The following is a 22,965-nucleotide window of genomic DNA, read 5'->3' on the forward strand; positions in this document are numbered from 1 at the left end:
TTTGCTTACATTGAATATTTACTTCTGGAATATATATGAAAGAAAATAATAAACCACCATCTATTACTGAACTGTTCAACAAGAATATAGTGCAGTAATAATATGGTTATAACTGATGCAGTATTAGCATGGCTGGGTGACAAATATGCACATTTCCCACATAGTGAGGAAATTGGTGTCTGCACCTTTAAGGGCTAATCACACGACTGTGCTAGTCCGTCTAAACGGCACATTAGCAATAAACCTAGCTTAAATAAACTTCAGGCTCTCTGATTAGTCAAAGTTATGGAACAACTGTGACTCACTTTTATTTGCTCACACAACTTCAATCGGCCGGCATGACAACTCAAACATCAAAAGTCCGTTCAGGAACACTGAGGTCTCAATTTCCTCAACTGCTGCAGTGGACAACGATATACGTTCTAAAAAGTCCATTGAAACGAAGTGTGTGGTGTGGTTTGAAATACCCTGTTGCTTTAAAAGTGAATGTATATTTGAAAATACTTAAAACATTCCCAAAAATGAAGGATTATAACAAGAAGTATCTGAAATAAGGCAAATTAGTTCTGGAGCCTGAGATTATTTGACTTGCATTCCTCGAGGTTTAATTTGAAATGCTCACTTCTAAGACTTTTTATTTTGTCTTCTTATGAAGTCTTTGGCTCCAACCATCATAACCACTTTGCATAAACTAGTTTTTGCCCACTCTCTCCGCACAAAGACCGAGCCTGAGCCGTGTCCTGGAAGGCAGCAGCAAGCTGATAAAAGCAAATTAATGTGCGAGTGTGAAGACTTCAGAAAGTGTTGTTAGATGCCCAAAAAGGAGCTGATGTGTCTGGGTCAGTAGCCTCTGGCTCTTCATTTCACAGGCCGATTGACAGACGTGCCTGGAATAGGCAACAGATCTGCACGATGAATTTAAAACAGTCTCTATTCTAAGAAGCTGTTAGATATATTCATTTTTCTTACAGAGAAATTACAGTGAGTGGGGGAACACTTTCTGTATATTAAGAAGGAATCATCCCTTTATGCGTTTTATGATGTGTAGCCAGTGGAGACCCAGCGCAGCAGAGACTGTAAAAGGTCTGCATGTTAGACGATTAATGGGTTTAAGGCACCGAAAGCTGATGAGCATCTCAGAGTTTGTTGATTTCATTGGAAAAAGTTGGAGTTAAACTCTTATCACTCGAAACCTTAGGTCAGTTTACTCCCACACAGTGTTGGGAGATTAGCTAGAGGCTGTAAGGAAGCTATAAGTTGGCTTTGGTTCTTGTTTTTAAAAGAGCGCCTCTGTGATACAAGCTCCTATTATTTCTACTCCCATCTACTACAGTGTCTCGAAAGGGTTAAGCGAATGCATATGTTTGTTTGCTCCCGGTCAATTTCTCCCCCCTGTGAAGTGATCTACATTTACAGAGAAATGCTCAGTGATATTATTGATTCCCTTCAAGCACAACCCTTAGTAAGATGGATGTTTGCAACTTCAATACGCAGAGCATATTTAGTTTTTAGGGGGAAGGCAACTGCTATGCTGGCTGGTTTCTCTCCCCCTGAGTGTAATGGTGATTGAGGTCTCTTTCTCTCTGACTAACAGGAACTGCCAATGGATTATTCATGTTATTGCTTGCATCACTTGGCCTCCGTAATGTTCAATAGCGATCTAAAGCCCGGGCATAAATTAAAACAGTCAGAGGCAAATAGCCCAACACAGTAAAAAGGGTCACAAAGAGAGGATTATGCAATATTAAGAAGTGCAAAGTCATCAACTTCCTCTGTACTTGAGGTAAACGGTTGTGTGCAGAGGACCTGCAGGGTTTCAAGATGACAGGATCTGTTGTGCAGAGTGCAGAGTCCAATACATCTGGGACCAGATAGAAACATGCACCATTTTCCACTCATTAATCTACCTACAGATTCTCCACAAAAATTCAGAATCTGTGGGCACAGGACCGGATTTGGGTTTTGGAAGTGTTCTCATATGTTTGTTGAGTTATACTAATCTCTATTTACATAAAAATGTAGAATCTGTAGGCTTGCGGGCAGATTTGGAAATGGGAAGTGTTCTGGTTTCTGTTCAATCAATCACGTATCAGCAGGCTTTGGTGTATGCAGGAAAAACAGTCCATGTGGAGAGCAAACGGGGCAGAACACAATCTGCTGTGAGCTCCCATCTGCCATCTGACAAACATTTAGCTTTTAATAATCTTTATCAACAGACATCTTCCTGCAAGTGCAGCTAATAGTTCGCCATTAGACGTTGTCCCTCAACTCCAACTCCATTCTTTCCTCTCAACCTCCTAGTCGAACTGTAAACAATGCAGCCCACGGAAAAGCAATTCTTTGCTGGCACTTCTGGAAGTCGGAAAAGCCCTGAAAAGTCGTTTGTCTCTCCCAGACGCTACATCGTTGTCAGGCAATACCAATGGGTTCCAAGACCGAGTGCAATTGAAATGAATGTCCACTGAGAATGTGTGAGCAGACAATGTGTTGTACAAAACTAACAAGATTTTCATGTAGCTTGGTTAAGGGTTCCTCTGCAAGCAGCAGGACCAACAGATTAGAATGTTACCTAATACTGTAAATATCCCAGTCTTAGTTTAGTCTATCAGATCAAGTCAAGCTTTAAGTTGTTTATATCTTTTTAATGGATATTCTCATTTTCTGCATGGGTTTCACATTTTTGTGTGTAGCATTTATAATTTTTTTTAAGGTCGCCTCTGAAATGGGCCGTTCAGAACAGCTGCAGGTTTCTACATAGAACCTTGCTTTCGCAGAAATCGACCAATCGCCATTCACCATCATTCACCTCAGGCTGCCTTCTTGCACTAGCTTGTAGTCAAGTCGTCAAGATTTCAACTCGCCATTCCGATTCCTCCTGGTGATTCTGCCTTGTAGATATCAGGCCGAATAACCGATCCCAGAGCAGCCATGTTTTCTACAACTCTGGAGTGACAGTGCAGTGCGGCCGCACAAGTGGGGGAGGGGCTATGTGGCAAAATGGCTCCGAAAAATAGTTAAATTAAAATATGTTTACAATTTTTAAAACGAAACAAACTTTACAAAATGGCAATAATAGAAAATTGATTGCATAGCTAAAATATGTCCCCTTTAAAACTGCATTATTAGCTATCAGCTATCACCAGATTTATTTTGGTTTAAAAAGTAAAAAAGCAAACATAAAGAAATCAACACATCCAGCCCACATGGAGCAGCATGTTTTGTTTCCAGACATCAGACAAATCTAAGTGTAATATTCACCATCTTTTTTAGCTCTGTTTTGGTCTCCACCAACCTTAGATGTCTGATTCCATATTTTGTTAAATCCTCAAATGCATTTGTTTGTTCATGCTGGACAAAAAGGTTAAAGTGTGTTCATCAGAGCTTTAAACCGTACATACAGTTCAATAAGGAGAGACAAAATTCTGTTACTTACCAAATAGACAGACCATTGTTCAGACTTGATGAATGTGAAGTAACTTTATGAAGAGTTAGAGAAAGACAGAGCCGCTGAGTGGATGCATGTGGAGCATAAAGGTGCTAATTATTGTGATTAGCTGGTTTTAGATTATGCAAGAGTAGCTGTGTTAGACAGGATAGTAATTATATTTGAAGAACAATCAAGGAGTGATTGGCTCAAGGAAAGAAGCAAATTGGTCAGATAAATTGATGTCAGAACGTTGATTAAAAGGGACGAGAGCAGAATGTGTTGGAAAAGGTCAGAGTGGCATCAGTAGCTTTGCGTCTACAATGAGCTAAAACAGGCTTGAAAGCCCAATATTTGAAGTAAATTTACTGTGTCTTTCATATATGCAGAAGAGTTTGTGTTTTCGAGGGCTGCCAGGAGGAAAGTTAAGATTAAATGAGAGGACTTTAAAAGCTTTCAAATAAAAAAACAGGATGCTTGACATGACAACACAGAATGTTGTTCATCAGAGCTACTTCTGAAGAGCGCCTGCTCCTCAATCTGCTCATTTTGCAAGACAGCACTTCTGAGTGAGGATGAGGCTCCAGTTAGTCCTGACATGAACCTGACAGTGAGCTGTGTATCTTGTCAGTTTGATAACCTGAGCGAAGTGACGAACCAGAGCGGGGATGAGAGGGAAGTGAGGAGTTTCTCACAGCTGAATAAACCAGGTGGAGAATCTGTTTCCCCCCTGTGCATCTTCCTCTCTGCTCCCCAGCAGAAGGATATCATTTAACAAGTGAACATTTTGATCAATAATACATTTGCCAGCACTGCTGAGACAGGTATAATTGTGCTGATATGTCAGGGTTTAAAACAATTAATGTAATTTACTGCTGAGCATTAGTTATGCATGGATCCTTCAGTATCACGCTGAGATGTGAATTTGCCACTGTAAGCAGAACAAGATGAGTAATATGCAGAAGGAAATAAAATGAAATCTCTGCTTCAGTGCCTGCAGTCAGGAAGTATGGATATTATTTTGTCAATTTATTCAAAGACTTCTTAATAATTCCAACTTAACTTTGTTGGAACAAGATTAGGAATGCTAACATTTGCTAATTAGCAGTGAACCCAAGTGCAGCTGAGGCCTATAGGAGGCCATCAGCATTTGGAAACTGACCTGATTATGAAGCTCAATGTAAATCAGGGGATCACTACGGTTCTTCCTGAAGAGGATAGGAATGTATGTACCAAATTTCAGGGCAGTCCATCCAGTTAATGTTGAGATATTTCAATCTGAATCAATGACTGTATATATAGATGGACGACGCACCTCCATCTGCTCCCATTGTACAAAAGTGATGCCAAAATAGCCCCCGCGATAGGCGCTGCGATCAGGCGATGGTGACGTCATTTGGAGCCAGAGACTGCGTAGTAGTAATCGACAGGTGAAGCGGCCGTAGCCACTTCCGCTAACCAAAACGCACACTTAACTTACCGAAAAAAACAGCAAGGATCCTGCACACCGGCGTGTTTAACAGCAGCACAGCTTCTCTGTGTTGCTCTGAAGCAGACGTTCACAGGTATGGAAACTTCAATGACTGTAGTGATTGTTTTAGTTACGTCTCCTCTCGCCGTTCCTCCTCCACTTTGCTAATCCGGAACAGATCGGCTGCAGGAGCCGGATTTGTCAACAGAGCTGTCAATCATCATTTTGACAGCAGCAAATAACTTGTTAAAAATAAATTTGTCAGAAAAATGAACATTTGGATGTAAATCAGCATGATAATAACTAACTATAATGACAGAAACCATGTTTGAGAAATATGTATTTGGCGTGTATTTTGATTTTATAGTTTGACTCGTGTCCCATCTGGTAACATGTAGGAGGCGGGCTTTATGACCTATACTGCAGCCAGTCAGCAGGGGGCGCTCAAAATGTTTTGGCTTCACTTTTAGGGAGCTGTCATGTCGTCCATCGTTTTATACAGTCTATGGTCTGAACCCTTTACAGGGGGGTATTATGCTAATTTCAGGCTTCATATTTGACTCTGTGATACCTGTGGAGTAGCTTAGCATAATTTCCAGTAAAAAAAACAACTATTTTTTCAGCCTCTACCTGACACAAATTTGTCAGCTCTGTCTCTTTAAGAAACCCCGCCCCTACAAGCCCGCTTTCCTCTGATTGGAAGCTGTGTGAAACCTGGCGTCCGCAGCAGCCTGCAGACTGAGCTGAGAAGCCTGGGGATTACTCCAACATGCTTTCACCTACAGATTTGAAACTTTACCCACATTTAATATGCGCAACCACCATTTTAACATTATATATATATGTCTTAAAATGTGAAACAGCATAACACCCCCTCTTTACGCAGATTGTCTGCCAGACCGATACACTGCCTATTCTTGGATCTCTCTTTCTAAGTGAAATCCCATTCTAACTAAATATTTGAATTGACTCCTCAAAGAACAGAAGGTGAGCTAGATTAATGACACCTTGCCTTACAGCTACACTGTGTGGATCAATGTTTCAACAGATAATCCATACGCCGTCTACCCGAGGGTGGCTGCTCCTCTGCTCTCACTCACCAGCCATAAACAACAGCTCAAAGAGCTTCCACATGACCCCGAGGGCTCTCGCCTGCGCCGCCATCACATATACGGGAGCATGGCATGTTTTATAGATGCATAACATTCAAACACACAGAAATAAGGATGTTATTACTCACTCTCACTCTTATATTGGCTTTTTACGGCTCAGTCGGAGCAAAATGTCATTGAGATTGAGCATTCAAAATGCACAAGTAATACCATCTGTATTACCACTCATAAAAGAGGGTATCAATCACTTCAAGCGACCTTTTTTTTTCCCTCGAGTGTCTCATCAATGAGCCACATCCCGGAGCCTGAGGCCTGAAGGACTATTGGTTGGAATCAATGCCATGCAAAGTATTGTTAGTGAACAATGTGCCCGGTGATTCAATACCGCGCACTTTCTTGATTGCGTTGTAGACACGAATGACAAGCAGCATTAATGGACTGAGGCTGTGATTCATTGTAACTGATTGACTGCTGCGACTATTACGGGCATCCACTTTCATGCAGCAGCATGACAGGCGCATCAGTGACCATAAATTGTCTGTGGCTCGGCCAGATGCCAAGAATGCGTTTGTGTTGTATGCTTACAGGCAAATTAACTCAGGGTTATGACTGTGTGTGACTTTTTGGGAGGCGTTCCAATGACCTGGTGTAGCTTTCGCTCACATTTGTGTTTGTTTACTGAAGTTCTCCTTGACCTCCTGCAGCCTGGAGGACTTTCTGTCAACACACTGACTTCAATTTAAGCGTCTGTCACTTCCTGTTTCGTCGACAGATGTTTTAATCGCTAAATAATGGGAAAACTTTAGTGTAGCGTTGTTCTTCATATCAGTTGTCCTTTCCCTTCGTCTTCTCAATCCCTTGAGTCCACAGCCTCATATACAGTAGGTCATTTAATCGTCTTCCACAAGCATCCCTCCTTCTCTGGCATTTCCTAATGAATCCATGGTCCTCAGGCCCACACACACACACACACTTCATTGACTATTGGAGCAGCTCGACCTGTGTGTGCAACCTTTAATTGTTTTTCCTGGCGTCTGACAGCTGACGACACATGATGGATTTACCACAGCATTTTATCTCTGACACGGAAAAAGGGACAATCTCTGTGTGACCTGAAAAACATTCATGGTCAAATGAGAACTTCTGCGAAAGGCTGCTCGGCCTGTGCAATCAATTCTTTTCTCTCCCTCTGGGTGGATTTCCAAGCTTGGTTTCAGACCAGAGAAGTGGCTCTCATTTGGAGTTGGAAATCTCCAGGGGTAAACGGGCCGTTCCCCAAACTCCACAATTCACCACAAATCTCCCTCCACCTCACGAACTGTTGGTCGTGATGGAAGTGCTAAATGAGCTGGGGTGTGTGGAAAAAACGTGGACGTGCCCCTCATGTGAAACCTATTATACAAGCCTAATCTCAAGCTAATTTAGCATTCTATTTCTTGCACTCTAAGGCATTTGTAACTCTAAAATAGATTAATCAGACAAAGTACAGCAACAATGCAATTTAAGGTTACCGGGCTGCAAAATGCGTAATGAGCTGCATAGTTTCAGCTAAGGAATAAAGCGCAAATTGCTCGGAGAAGGCCATTTTTCAGACACGCTGTAATTTTCAAGGGCACTTTGACCACCCAAACACCGAGATGGTTCCTCCTCAAAGCTCTGCGAAGTCATTATCATTATTTATGCATGCTCGGAAGAATGGAAGGCCTAATTTTGCAGTGATATGACTGATAGCAGGGGAGTGCAGATTACATGATGGGATATTTCCTCAGAAAGCCTCATTTCCACTGAGGCAGATGTCATTCTTTGAAGTGAACTACCTTGAATTGGAAGGCAATTCCTCCCAAGTTTATGAGCTTTTACGGCAGCTTCTGTTGTGTTCTGACTCCATATACTTACAAGTGTCACTTTCAAAGATGTTCTATAATCCTACAGAGCATGACCCTGAGGAAAGATGGCAGCGCACTCTTGTACAAAAGTGAAGCCAAAATAACCTTTAGAAGCAAGCGCTGCTGTCGTGCACATTTGGGGCCAGAGTCTTCGCAGTAGGTATCAGCTGGTGGAGCCGCGGTAATGACGTTCCTTTCTTTTGCTAATCGAAACACACGTTTACCTTGTTAATAAAACGGCTCAGCCAGCGGACATTCACCATCATGGAAAGTTCAGTGACTGTAGTTACTGTTTTAGTCTCGTCATTCCTCCTCTGCTCTGCTTGTTCGGAACAGATCGGCTGCAGGAGCCGTATTTGTCAAGAGAGCTGTCAATCATGACGTTAGAGCCCTTTTTTAGAGCATCAAATAACTAATTAAAAATAAACTTCAAAAAAAAAATCACACGACATAAATAAGTATAATAATAGCCAGCCTGAATGACAGAAACCATGTTTGAGAAAAATGTATTTGGCGTGAATTTTGATTTTATAGTTTGACACATGTCCCATCTGTTAACATGGAGGAGACGGGCTTTATGACCTATACTGCAGCCAGTCAACAGGGGGCGTTGTTTTGGCTGAGATGTCATTGCGATGTTTTGGCTTCACTTTTGCGGAGCTGTCACGTCGTCCATCTTTAAATACAGTCTGTGGCCTGAACATACAATGCCACATTATCAAATATTAACTCAGCCAGGACCATGATCCTCAAATAATGAGAGCACTCAGATCCTTTGCCCAAGTGTACATAATAATACAACAATGCACAAAAAGTGAAGCATTATTATAAAAGACATTATGAGTTGTAATAATCCTACATAAAGAGCATTTTACTGGTGTAGATGGTCTTGGTATAGCGAGCATTAAAACATTGCTAGTGTTAGTGGTTGTTTAGTCGAGTGGTTTGCAACCTGGGGGTCAGGTCAAAGGGTCACAAAATACCCTCAAATCAATCTGGGACTTGAGAGGAAGAAAAATACGATAATTCGACCTTTCTTGGCCACAATTTCCCAAATGAAACATCTGAGAAGTTTAAAGGGGAAATGTGTGAGGTTTTTTTTATAAGGGGTCTCAAGACAAAAGGTTGGTGGGCAATGAAAAGTATAGCTACTAGTTTTAAATGCAGTTAGGAAAAGGTAACTGTTTTCCTTTTTAGATGCAGACAAGTACAAGTTTGAAGTAGCATGAAGTAGGAATACAAGTACCTCCAATTCTCCCAAAGCCGCCATGTTCTTGTTTTGTTACATGCAGGGCAGCTGAACTCAACTGGCTCTCTCAGTAAATTGCAATTCGATAATAAAATAGCTTTTTGTCTATAAAACATCCCATGAACTATAATAAAAAGAGGTTCTACAGAAAAACAAGCCATTAGAGCAAAGTCCAAGGACTTTGAGCAGCCATTACTGTGTTAGGGGAATAAACGGGAAGGGAGAAGACGCTGGCTTTATTCAAAAGTTGTCCGTCACAACCGGAGAATACCCGGGTTTCAATTAAAGGGGAAAATCTTTTCTGTCTTGGGACCCAGAGCGAGCCACTTGTATGTGCCTTAAGGGTCTGACGTCACTCTATTTCATTATCTCCCTGCAGCATGCATGGATTTCCTTTTACCTTTAGCCAGCTGCCATTCAATTCTGGTCACTCATTATTCTACCTATAAAGGTGTTCAGGAGAAATCGATCGAAGGCCTCTGATGTGGAGTCAAATCTATATTGTAAAATTGAGTGAAGCGTGTATTCTGGTCCCTGACTTTATAAAAATTGATTATTACGCTTGCAGTAACAAGTGTTACTTAAATTATAATACCAGCAGGAGATGATTTAACCTATTGATGAGTCCCTATTTGACTCAACAATTTATGATCAATAATACGTGTTGGCTTCTTTCTGGACGTATGGGATGACGCATTAAACAATGCAGAAGTACCATCAAAGACTGGATTTATTTTGCAGAGCGTTTGCAACTTTCTAAAACACGTGAATGACAGTTTAATAAGAAGATTAAGTTCTAATCCTGTTTGCAGAGCGCTGAGGGCCACTGTGTGACATTGGAGGATAATCCAGGAAGCTTCACGAATGATTATCTTATCAACACACTAACGCTGATATAATAATCCTTGGTAGTATAATTGAGGCTGAGAATATATCTAAATACAGTAGAATACTCTTAGAATGACTCGTACACGGGGGAAAGAGGCGTTAAGCTGGGTGGAGAAATAGCCACAGGACATAAAAGCAACATCATTTACTGAACACATTATCAACATTTTCCAAGGTTGTGTGTAGAAATGTGATTATTCCCCCAGGACAGCCCGATCAAACAGCAGTAAATACAAAATGTCTTAATTGTTATTGGAGTTTGAATGATCGAATGTCGATGATAAATCAGGGTTTGATCCCAGGAGAGGCAGGGAAAGTGAAAGCATTTGACCCATTCCTCATTACCACGGCTGAGGTGCTCAAATCTCAGCATAGAGCTGCCGACAGATTAGACTGCTGCTGGTTTTTACAGTTTTCAGCTCTTGGAAGAAGTTTTAAGTGTACGTTGACCTCAGCTGTGGGAGAACCTGAGGGCATCGAACAAAGCCAAGAAAACTCACAAAACTCTGAGACAGAACTTTTGAGAAGAGAGTCTACATCGGTGTAGAAGAGGGATCAATAAATGGATGTATCTTATTCCCGATCTTACTCCAACTTTCTGTTAACTTTTGCATTGCAGCTGTACACGAGAGGTGGTGTGTAGTGTGAAATCAACTCACAAGTATCACTGCCGATCTGAAGTATGAAAAGACTTCATTGCGTTTGTGCAGAAAAAAGAGCTTGAACTTTGAACACATAGGAGAAGCACCTATCATACCATGCCTCCTAATTATGCTCTGGAGTTGGCTGCAGACGTGACCTTAGGTTATATCCCTGAAACCGTTTTTTGCATGTGTTTGGCACAGCTGTTGCACCTTTGTGTGCAGGATTGTGTGTGTAAAGCTGATGGCAATGCACACAAATGTTAGGCTCCATTCAGAGTTCTGAGCGGCTGCTGTTTGCATTGAGATGAGGAGCAAACAGCTGATCTCCCCGGTGTGCCATTACTGTTTGAGAACCTGCAAAAACCTCCTTTCTAGGCCGTGTGAACATCTCAGTGATGGATCAAGTGCGCTGATGAAAAATATCTCCCTCTGTAGTTTTAATTATGAGAGGAAACCTGGCCGGGCCTTTATAGATTAAATGCTAATGCACTGAAATTCAGATTAAAGATGTAGTCACCTTCCAGTTGTCATTATGAAATGATTGCACTCACTCTGATTGTGTACTATTACAACACATAGCAGCATTTTCTGTGATGATTTCCGCTGCAGTCTTTACCCCTCTGCTCTCTAATGAACAGCACTTTTGAGCAGCAGAGCAGGAAGTCATAAAAGCGTCATTTGGCTTCATGGAAAGACTTCTTACAGGCTTTCATGCTGCTGCACTTTCCTTTAATTTCACTAGAAAATGTGTAAAAGCAAGAAGATGGGAAATAGAGCAGCTCAGCAGGACGTTCTACCGAACATCCACATGCTTTAGATTGAATTACAATCAGCATTTGTCTTCTGTATCTATTCAGGGCTCTTTCCAAATCCATAATTCAATTAACATTTTTGGGGAAGCCTCCTAATCATATGACACGGTCTGGCAGTTACAAAAAAAAAAAAAAAAGCAACGTCCCATTTGATCTGCTGCTTATTTCCCGCACTCGGACTTCTCGCTGTAATGCTCCTCCACGCACGTTAAGAGCAATCATTCAGCGGCTATAATATGATCGCTCGACTAAAGGTGTGAAATGCAAAGAACAAACGGCTGAAGTGGAGCCAAGTCGGATGCTAATCAGCTGTGGAGGATTTATTATTATGTTAAACCTTGTGTGACTTATATTTCTTTCTTTCGTTGCATTTTGATTCCTCACACTTACATTATTCATGAAAGCACCTGCGACGAGCTGAATGCAATCTTACACAAAGAGAGGAGATATAATCGAGGGTAAATTGATTTTGATATAGATTCTATGGTTATAATTAACTGAAAATGACTTCTCTTTGCATAAAGCTGCATTCTCCTGACTATATACCTCCAGCTGTGTCCACTCGCTCTGTGCAATCTTGTTGAATCCACAAATTGTGAGGCCCTTACTCTACCCATAATGCCTTCTGGGAGTTCACCAACCTTGCCAGAATGACTAAAACCTCTAATCCTTTTCACTTAAAGCACCATTGTTTTTTTGTCTCTGTTGTGACAGGGCTGGTTTACAGAAACCTCTCCTCTCAGCTCAATTGTCAGGGCTGTGTCATTATTATTCAGGTGTGGGCGTCCCAGAGGAAACCCTCCCATCTGAGGCTGCATCTCCTGTTTTTTTTTCCCACAATCTCCTCCATTATAGAGTGAATACAAATAACAAACACACTCTCTCTCGGTTTGGTTTCTGGGCTCTCTTGCAGTCTGTGACAGCAACATGCAGAGCTGCTGGATGGAAATTCTCCTCTGTTATTGTGGAGCGACAGCAAATCTTTTCCAGTGCATCATTGTGGTCGCTGGGCAAGAAGTTACAGTAAAGGGACGGTTATTTCCCGGCTGTGAAAAGTCTTCGGGTACATTTACACGCATGCATTTTCAGCTAAGGGGGCTTTCACATTAGGGACCCGGGCCCAGATCCGAGTACACTGTGAACACTGTGTACCGTACTCGAGCACGGTTCATTTATCCGTGCCCGGGTCCACATGAAAAGGTGGTCTCGAGTACGGTTCGTGTGTACTCGGGTACGGTGCGCATCAGGTGTGAAAGCTACTGCACCAAAACACGGAAGTGGACTGCTGTGAAATCCTCCAAAATCCAGCTGATCTCATCCTCTGAACTGCACGGCAATGGCTGATACTGTAGGAAGGTAGGTGATAGGGTCCTTATTGAGATTTTCTCCAAAATATGAATAATAGTAGGCATAGTGTGAAGGTCGGCTCCATTGTATGGGCAACATTGTGTTTTTGCATTACATTTTTTTGTCATTCACCATTCCCACTCCTTTATGTTGCTGTACTTCCTGCCTTTGTGTCAAATTAATTGTGCACAAATTTAAACTAGATGGCGGACTCTTACGCAGCCGAGGAATACACTTTTAAATGTAAACGTTTTTGGTTTCAACTCTATCAAATAGCCACAGTTACACATGTAAAAAAACCCAAAGGGCCCTTGAAACAAATTATCTTTAAAAATAGTTATGTGACCGTATCTACCTTCTTCATAGACTGCATCCTTCGCAGGCTGCAGCCCCTGGATCAGGACACAGCTCATGTGTTGATGCTATCCTTGGCTGTACAAATGTTTTACCATATTTTCTGCACCTAAAGCTTTATTTCTGAAGTTTATCTCTACCCGCTCCCCATGGATTCTCGAAACAGTAAGCCTTTTTGTTTAGCTCCTTTTGTTCATTAAATTCCTTCTTTAAGTCTGCAATTGGATCCTCTCCTTTTGTATTAAAACCCCAACCTGACAGCTGTATTACAACTTTTAAAAGTCAGTGTAAAAGCCCTATAGGACTGTAGTTATTTAAGAGCCTAAAGAAACTCTTACTTATACACTAAAGTAAAATATTTCAATTATTCAATATTTTTCTGTCAATATAACTCCTTAAAAGCACAGAACATTTTACTTCATCTCTCCATTTCGTCCAACTTCTCCTGCCTGTCTGTGGCCTGTAGCTCCATTTCAGTTTGATCCTACTGAAGGTTCTTTTAAAACAGGTCATTAATATGTACTTTAAAAAGCCTTAATACTTAGTAAAACAGCTGAACCCTGTAGTTTTTAGCAAATACATGATTAAATTGTTTTTGTTTTTGAATTAATAATGCTTGGTACCTTAGCGAGTATTTTCAGCAGCAGGACTGTTAACAGGATCAGGAATAGAAAGTCAGAATAAACTACACTGCCCGTGCTCCTGGTAATGAGAAACCCAAGCACCTGGTGCTGCTCACTGATGGCTTTTTAATAGTTTTTGGACAATAACAGGGCTCTGTGGTGCACAGGAATAAGCTACAGTCTATCAGGTCTTTGCTACAGAAGCTACCCATAGGATCAGTTCTTTGTTGGTTTGCTATATATACATAAAAAAAATATGTAAAAATCCCCAGACTTATCATTTAAATATACCCAAATAACACTCGAGAGAGGTCCCCGTCAATGAAAAGTCTTGCACACACTGAGTATGAAATCCAGCTGGCATGCATGTGTGGTCCAAACCTTTTACAAATGAAGATTGTTGATATCCTCCCTTTTGATTAAATGTGCTATGCATGGTATTTAAAGTAAAATCCACTCTAGTTCTTCCTTAACTGAAAGATCCAATATTTTAACCACACACAACAGATTTCTCTCGATATTTAGCCTGCTGTTAATCAATAATAATATTACCTTGCAGCAAACAGCAAAGTCAGCCGTTAAACTCTTGACTCGCTCTATAAAACGCCCTCTTTGTCTCCTGTAGATGTTTGCAGCGAGCGCTACAAACATTCAAAGTACAGATAGAAAATAGTTATCTCTGTAAAAATGCCTCCAAGCCACAGAACCTTTTGTACCTCTTCTGTACTCTCAGTGTTGCGCTCTCTCAGTCGTGCTCCGGTGGGGATAGAAGCGTGGTGAATGAATTTTAAAAAATCTCAACAGGAGACAAAACTGATATGTAAAAGACTGAACCATTTAACGGCTGTGCGGGATATCTGGGGAGAGACGTGCATAAAACAATGAAGCCGCGAGCAAACGGCTCTCCTGAACAAGCACACAGCACGCAGAGTTTGAGTTTGTAGAAGGTGGGACCTCTTCAGACTGCAGTCTTCTCTTTGACGTGTAAACTCACAACTCTCACTTGAAACACTCTTGGCAGTAAATCCAGCAGCTAACTAAGCTACTGGAAATCCTACAGAATACTTTTTAAATCGAAGACAAAGAAAGCTTCTGAATGAGTGATAGCTTTATTACCACTTTAATCCTATTTAAAAGTGACTTCTGAAATATTAATTTTGCCTCTCATGTTCTGGCTTAATGGTCACCCTGAATGCTTACAATAGTAAAATATTTACCAGCGCGTGTAAAATTTTATGAGCGAATGGCCAATTAACCGAAATGTATCTCATAAACCGGCTACATTTGTAAATCAGATTGATTTCCCAAAGACCTGGCAGTAAAACAAAGGTCAGCCTCATGTTGAGTATTCTCATTGTAACAATAATTTTTATTTATTTATCTACTTTGTCGATTTATGACTATTCAGTGTGTAGGATAACATTTTACTTTCACACGTACATGTATTGATTTCTTATGTAGGCTACATTTCACAAAGACTGAAAAGGCTTTCATATTGTCAGGATTCACCTACTCTCGCCTTAGTGACCATTAATAATAATAATGATAGAAAACATATTTGCAATTAAATACAACAGCTCTCCTTTAAATTGTTTATTAACATTTTAATGGTCAGACTCTGATGCTTTTTGGGCTGTCGAAAATGTGTAAGTGTAATGTTAATTCTGAGGCCACAGTTAGCGGTGGTGCTGCACCGGAATATATTCTAATGAGAGGTTTCTGAAATTTGTTGTCCTTTTTTGCATACGAAAGGCGGACATGAATTATAAGACACTCTCACAAATACATAATGCCATTCAGTAAAGACTACCACTTACTATGCCTTCAATGCAAAAACATATAATTGAATTAATACCCCTGTGCAAGCAGTAGCCTACTTGACAGTGAGTTACAAGTAGAAACAGGCTTCACAGGTGTATCTAATAAAAGTGGCCAATGAATGTAAATCTATAAGTTTACTGTTTATCTTTTAATCAGCTGTGTATTTTAATTTTTAATTTATTAAATTCTATTTGATATCATTCGACTGACTATAAATCAACTTTGTGGCTGTGTAAGTGAAAGATGCTGTATAAATGAACTTTGTTTGCTTGTTGCTGGTTATTTAACTATTAAGACAATGTAATCGATTTCTAGATTAATTTAAAAAAGACTTAGATTATCCAACAATATCAACATCTATAATTAAAAGAAAAAGACATAACCTTATTCTTTGTCAAATAACAGGCACTTATTTTGTAGTCTTTCGGTATTTGGGGTGAAACAGCGCCCCTCTGTGTTGTAACGGGATGTAATGTATAACAGTCATTGTGGTCAAAAAGCGACATTGCAACCTGACCAACACCTACACAGGTGCGGTTAATATCCTCTAAAATACCAGGAATTAAACAATAAGGTCCGGTCGCTGCTATACTTTAGTGAAACTGTAAATGAACAGTTGTCTGGGAAAGAAACTTTACAGCTGAGGATTCTTTGGCCTCACAACAGCCAAAACAAAGTTAATATAGTTTAAATGAAACAAAAGGTAGTCAGCATTAGCTGGCTACTTTTCCAGTGTTCCTCGTGATATCTGACATGTTTTTTGACACCGCTGTTTAGCTAGCAGAGACAGGTGGAGATAAAGAGGAGTACTCCAAGAAACAACAAAATTATCATCTAGGAAACAAGTTCAAAGGGACTTTATTTACACGGCATGGATATAAAGTTCATCTCAAAAGAAAAGACCATGGGCCTCGAAGTTGAATTAGGTGAGTAAATTAGACCGTCATTCTGTGGCCTTTGTGTCTGTCTAAGCTGGCTGGTTTCTTCCTGTCTGATAGTAATAGCTTTTTTTCTGTGTATGCAGAACTTCCTGCTGAGCTCTTGTTGATGTCATGGATGTCATAAGTAGCCTGTTTGTATCTTGATATCAAGTTTCAGAGTACAGAGACTGCTTTGAATAATTATAATTTGTCAAATTTTGGATTGATTGTGGGTGAAGTCACCTGTTGACTGTGTGGTAAGTCTGACTGAGCTTGAGAAGGTCTTCAGTCTTGTTGTGATTTCAGGTTGTGCTATGTATCGAGACATTTGTCCTATTCAAATGTCTCAGGTTTCTTATCGTATCCTTTATAGAAAAGAGTGTGTAATTCATATATTTGATGCATGATGCATTAATAACGTTACATATTTGTGGGAACAGTTTGGATTTAAGTTTTAGTATTACAAGTATGTACCTATATTAGAGTATAAGCTTTGTGGCAAGCTTAAAACGTTTTTAAGTCGTTTGATATGTGACCTCTCTTACTCTGCTTGTGAGCCACTTTAGACGCTGGCCCCAGCTTTGGCTCCACATCTGGATCCTTGGTTTAACAAGGTCCACCTAAGCCATTGGTGCCAAACATTTACTTTTAGTTTAGGTATTAGATTCATGAGATAACTAAAAATATTCTTCCTACTGTTGATCATTTGCACTTTTGTCTTTATGATGTCGTGCATGCAAGAGCTTGCAGTTATTTGTAGTACCGTCATTAAAACTTGTAAGTATTACCTGCTGAGTTTTTGCCCTTTTCTCAGCTTATGTTAGTTCTTTGGCAAACTATGTGCATTTCCTTTATACACTCCACCTTCACAATTAATTTTTACGTTATCTAGATGACATAGTTTAGATAATATTTAAACTATGCTGAGTGTGAAGATGGCTAAACTATCTGTGCTTATATTTAGTCTGTTTCTGAACAGGTGGTAAATGAAAACTTACCATTTTTCCTCAGAAAAGATAATTAATGTTAATATTTAGCCTATTGCCTACAGTATTGATTAATTAGACAAAAAAATTCAGCACTAGAGAAAATCAATTCGCTCCATTTAAGAACAGTAATTACCCTCTTCCACAGATAAGTTTGTATTCCCCAGAGTTGAACTTAAATTGAATCACAACAACATTGAGGTCACCAAAGGTTAAAGCCTCATATTGATTGGAAAGGTAATTAACTTGAATGAGTCTTGACAAGTACCTTAACCATCAAAGCGCATGCTCACGAGACAGGAAACCGTTTTTTAAGAGCAGAAAATGACAGAAAAACGGTGGATAACCGACAAACAGATGGTCATACATTAGTATCCCAGAATCATAAGCAGGTTTTTTGGCGTTTCCTCTTCACAGGAAGTCCTTTGAACAAATGAGAATCTCCGCCTCAAAGTCCCACTCCAACCACTTCACACGGCAATTCATCCCAGCAGCAAGTCGCCCGTTGCTTTCATCAGGTGTAACGTTTATCCAATAGTTTTTTGTCCTCAGCAACTCCCCAAAGCAGCTTTTCAAGTCCCCTCAATCGGGATAAATTTAGACTAAAGTGTTTGCAGAAAGAGACCACCACTCTTTCATCTCGCCAGACGGTTATATTAACTCCCATGTACTCTAGCACAGCCAAGTTCTCCTCATGACAAATACTGTTTACTTCATTGCATTTTGTTTTTACCATCCACTCATCCATTTGTCCTCTGCTGTAGCTGATTCTTTGTTTTCTGCTGGTTTGTGGTTAAGTCTCACGGCTTCGGCCGACCAATCTTTCATTGTTAACAATTTTCTCTGATATCCGATTAGGTGAACAATGATGAAAAATGCAAATCAGTGTTTCCCATAGACCAAGACGATGCCCTCATATCTTTTGTTTTGTCCACAGCCCAAATATATTCAGTTTACTGTCATAAAGGAGTAAAGAAAAATAATATAACAGAAGCTCTACTTTTCATACTTTCACTCAATACAGGACTGATGATGTAAAGTTTACCTTTGTTTCACTATTTCCATGGTAACCTGGAAACTGGACCTGGATGTGGTCAGAAAAATGCAGCTGTTTTCTGACAGTTTGACAGTTGTTTCCAAATTTATGTAACGAGGGCCTGTGTGTAACCTCATTAGGACTGCTGGGGTTTGTGTCCATTTTAGGCCTGTTATTAACAGAATACTTCACATTTCCAAAGTTTGATGGTGTCCACTAAATGGTGTAACAAGGCTGCATGTTATGGCTTAAAAACATGTTAAAAAGTATAAACGTTTTCTGCCCCCCCAAAAAACTGAGAATGCAATTATGTATCAAAACATGAAACTGGTGATGTACAAACGTTATGTAAGCTGGAAAAAACATACATACGCCATTCCAGTTGGTAAAATCACACTGTTTTCTTCTCACTGACGGGTCCAATGAGTGTCCATGTGCAGGCATGTGTTTGTTGAGCGTTTATGGCTTTGTTGGTAACTGTGCGAGTGGAAATGTGGCTTGTGCACTGCACCGTGTTCCAAACATAATGAGTTGTACAACAGATTCATGTGGCGTTATTTATCTAACAAAATATTTTGTTCTAAATGTGTTTTTTATGGATGGTAATTAGTGCATCGCAACAGCTGTTTTGTCAGTATTGTTATATCAGAGCAATGATGACACGGACCACATCACAATGCGTTCATGATGACTGCTTGTGACTCGGCTGACACATCAGAACGACGTGTCGGACTCCCATTACTCCTCTGGGCAATAAAACAACCTTTAACTTACTAGGAACATAAGTACAACTAAATCAGCTTGTAATTTGCATATAGATTGTGCTTCCACACTAAAGTATGCATATGCCATGGAAAGAGCTTATCCAAGAGCTGGTGTTTCAGCTGAAGTAAGATCTCTGTAGAAGGTAAAGAGGCTTTCCTGCTGGCAGACCCACCGGTTGTAAACACTCGCGCAAAAGCTCTGCCAAGCCAAGGCCTGAATAAATTGAAATATTTTGCCAGCGGCGTGATTGACACACAGAATTCTGTTATCTTGAATACTCTAAAATGAATATTCATTCAGTTTTGCTGCTGGATATAAATTAAAAAACAAACATACATAATGCCATGCTTTTACTGCAGTTAATAGATAACGTTTTGTTCGGCAGGAAACTTCAAAGTAAAACTGTGAACTTTGAAGTATTTTCAAACTTTCTGACTCATCCAAGTGTATAATTCATATTAAGCTGCTTTACTTCAGTCCCATACGAATCATCATACTTCACCGTGTCTGAAAACAGAAGTACTGTAGTGCTGCAGATGAGATAAAAACTCGATATCTAGGGTCCATTCTGTCCCACTAGAAGGTAGCACTCCTTTATTAGATGTATTGATGAAAGCAGCTCTGGCAATCAAGTCGCATGGACCTGGCCATTCATTTTCATTAACTGCTCGTATTTCTTTAGGCTTCACAGGGATGGAGTGGAGCAGACCATCTGTGAGGCTCACAGTGGACTCATCAGCGCTACCTTTCCAAGGATTACCACTCAGTTTAAAGGCCGGCGCTCTGCTACACTCCATTTTATCTGAAGCATGAATCTTCCAATACGCACTGATATCAAAGCAGCGAAAGCTTTTGTTGCGCCACCTCGGGATTATCAAAGCCTTCTTATTACCATATTTACTTAAACACACCTACCTGGATGTCAGATGTGACTTGGTTATTGTCTGAGCTTTATTGCACTGCCTATCTGTCTCATTACTTTCTGATATTGGAGTAATTTGACAGAGAATACATTCGGAGAAGATTTGCTTCTTCCAGACAATGGTGCTCCTGCACATTCTACTTTACACACGTGTTCCCTGCTCTTTTCGCCTCCTGGGTCGTCTGAATATGAATAGACAGGTTGAATGAAATGATGATATCTGAGAAAGGCGTCTGTGTCTGAGGGCCGCGGCTGACAACAAATGATAGCATATCCCTCCCATCAAAAGACTCATTATTCCAGACAATTTCAGTACATTCATTATTTGCAGCGTCTCTTCATTCTCCAGCTTATTCCTTTTGTAAAGGGTTTCGTTCGGCTGTCTTGCAGTCAGTTAAAATAGTGGCAGATCTATTCATGAGGGCCTTAATATTTCTCTTTCATCCACTGTCAACAAACCCAGTTCAGAGGCTTGCTAATGGGATAATGGTGTTGTAATCAGGCATACCCACGCGGTACTTTCTCTGTATTGTTCTCACAGAGATTTAACAAAATGAGAAGTATCTATGAGAGGTTCCTTATCAATGCTCTCAAGGCGTATTCTTCTGTAATACCCAAAAGTTCATTGATACCCTTTTTGAGCTAGGAGGTGCAATTGGCTTTAAATACTCATAAAGTCCAAATTTCAAAATGTGAAAAGGTTATCGGTAATAGAGACATCAGGCGTTTTTGCATTAGGAACGTACTGTGCCTGTGGACGATGCCCCCCTGCTGGTCAGTTTTCACATTAGTAATTTCGCTCCGTACCCGAGTACACTTGCGGTAGGACTCTGAAGCAGAAAGTGGCAGTAATGCAACTCAAAAACAAGGAGAAGAAGAGTATCATCAAGTATGTAACATTGTTTATGTTGTTGTTCCAGTGTTGAAAAGTGTGGAGCCGACCTTCTCTATGCCTAATATTATTCAGATTTTACGGAAAATCTCAAGAAGGACCCTCTCACCGACCTTCCTACAGTATCAGGGGCGGCTGTGGCTCAGTGGTAGAGTCTGTCGTCTTTCAATTGGAAGGTCCGAGGTTCGATCCCCAGCTTCCTCAGGCTACATGTCGAAGTGTCTTTGGGCAAGACACTGAGCCCCAAATTGCTCCTGGTGGCATAGCCAACGGGTTTGAATGTGATATCTGACTGACAGTTGGGCACTTTACGTAGCAACCTCTGTGAATGGGTGAATGTGATATGTAGTGTAAAAGCAACTTTGAGTGGTCGCAAAGACTAGAAAAGTACAGTATTTAAGTACAGTCCATTTACCATTTACCATTTATCAGCCACGGCTGTGCAGTTCAGAGGATGAGCTCGGCGGTGCTGGGTGCATACGCGGATTTCAGAGGAGACATTCTAAAAAGCAGTCCACTTATGTGTTTTGGTACTGTAGCTTTCACACCTGATGCGTACCGTACCTGAGTACACATGACCCGTACTCAAGACCACCTTTTCAAGTGGACCTGGGCTGGGCTTTGTGTTCAAGTATACTTGGATCTGGTCCCGGGTCCCTAATGTGAAAGCCCCCATAGATATCAAAACACGCTTATGTGGTGTGGCCTATTGATGGATAACTGGGCTACAGTCCTGTTAGGGGTGGCTGTGGGTCAGTGGTAGAGTCGGTTGTCTTTCAATCGGAAGGTCGGAGGGTTCGACCTTCGGCCTGAGGTCCCCAGCTCCCTCAGGCTACATGTCGAAGTGTCCTTGGGCAAGACACTAAACCCTATCCCGGTGGCATAGCCAACGGGTATAAATGTGATAACTGATTGACAGTTGGGCACTTTACGTAGCAGCCTCTGCCATTAGTGTATGAATGTGTGAATGGGTGAATGTGATATGTAGTGTAAAAGTATATAAAATATGTAGTGCAGCTTTGAGTGGTCGCAAAGACTAGAAAAGCACTATAAGTACAGTCCATTTACCATTTACCATTCCTGTTGAATGCTCACAGATAAAGCCCTCCAAGACAGTGACTTAAAAGTGTATGTATGAATACATAAACTAAACCTTTGCTGATGGCACCGCTGCTTAACCTTGTGTTCTGTTTTGCACTGATGGTAGCACTCACGAGCCTTGTAAGCTGATAATGCCTTCATATCTCCTCCCCTGAGTTTTTTTTTACCTGAAATAATTCTTGATTAAAAAAAATGTCAACCCATTACACCTTTCCAAATCCCTAATTTAATCATGCATGTTTATAACAAAATAGCATGCTAATTACAAAACAAAATTAATTGATGCAATGAGGGAAAATTAACCGTTGACAAGTGGTTGAAATAATTTCGCTGTATAAACAAAACCATGTGCCAGAAACATTTTTAGTCATTTGTATGCATGTGTAAATTATTTGTTTCATCAAATTATAAAGTTAAATGAACAACTTTGTCGATCAAATTTTAAAATCTGATCTACATATTTTACAATGCAAAACCCAAATTATATGCAACTGGCAGTCAGAAGCAGCCTTGTCAAAATGTAGCTCATCGCTAAGTACCAATGCTACAGGATTCCAGCTTTATGTGGTGCGACAGGTTCAGCTCTCTGTACTGCTCCTCCTTTGAGCCGTGCAGCCTTCAAAGATTTAGTGAAGACGGTTTTTGGATTCCCAAGACACTTTCAAAATAGAGCCCTACAGTGCCTTATCATTGATATATAGTATATACGTAC

This window comes from Semicossyphus pulcher, unplaced genomic scaffold (assembly GCF_022749685.1).
Source record: "Semicossyphus pulcher isolate SPU_LCO1_2020_fin unplaced genomic scaffold, fSemPul1.0.p SCAF_8, whole genome shotgun sequence".
Classification (NCBI taxonomy): Eukaryota; Metazoa; Chordata; class Actinopteri; order Labriformes; family Labridae; genus Semicossyphus; species Semicossyphus pulcher.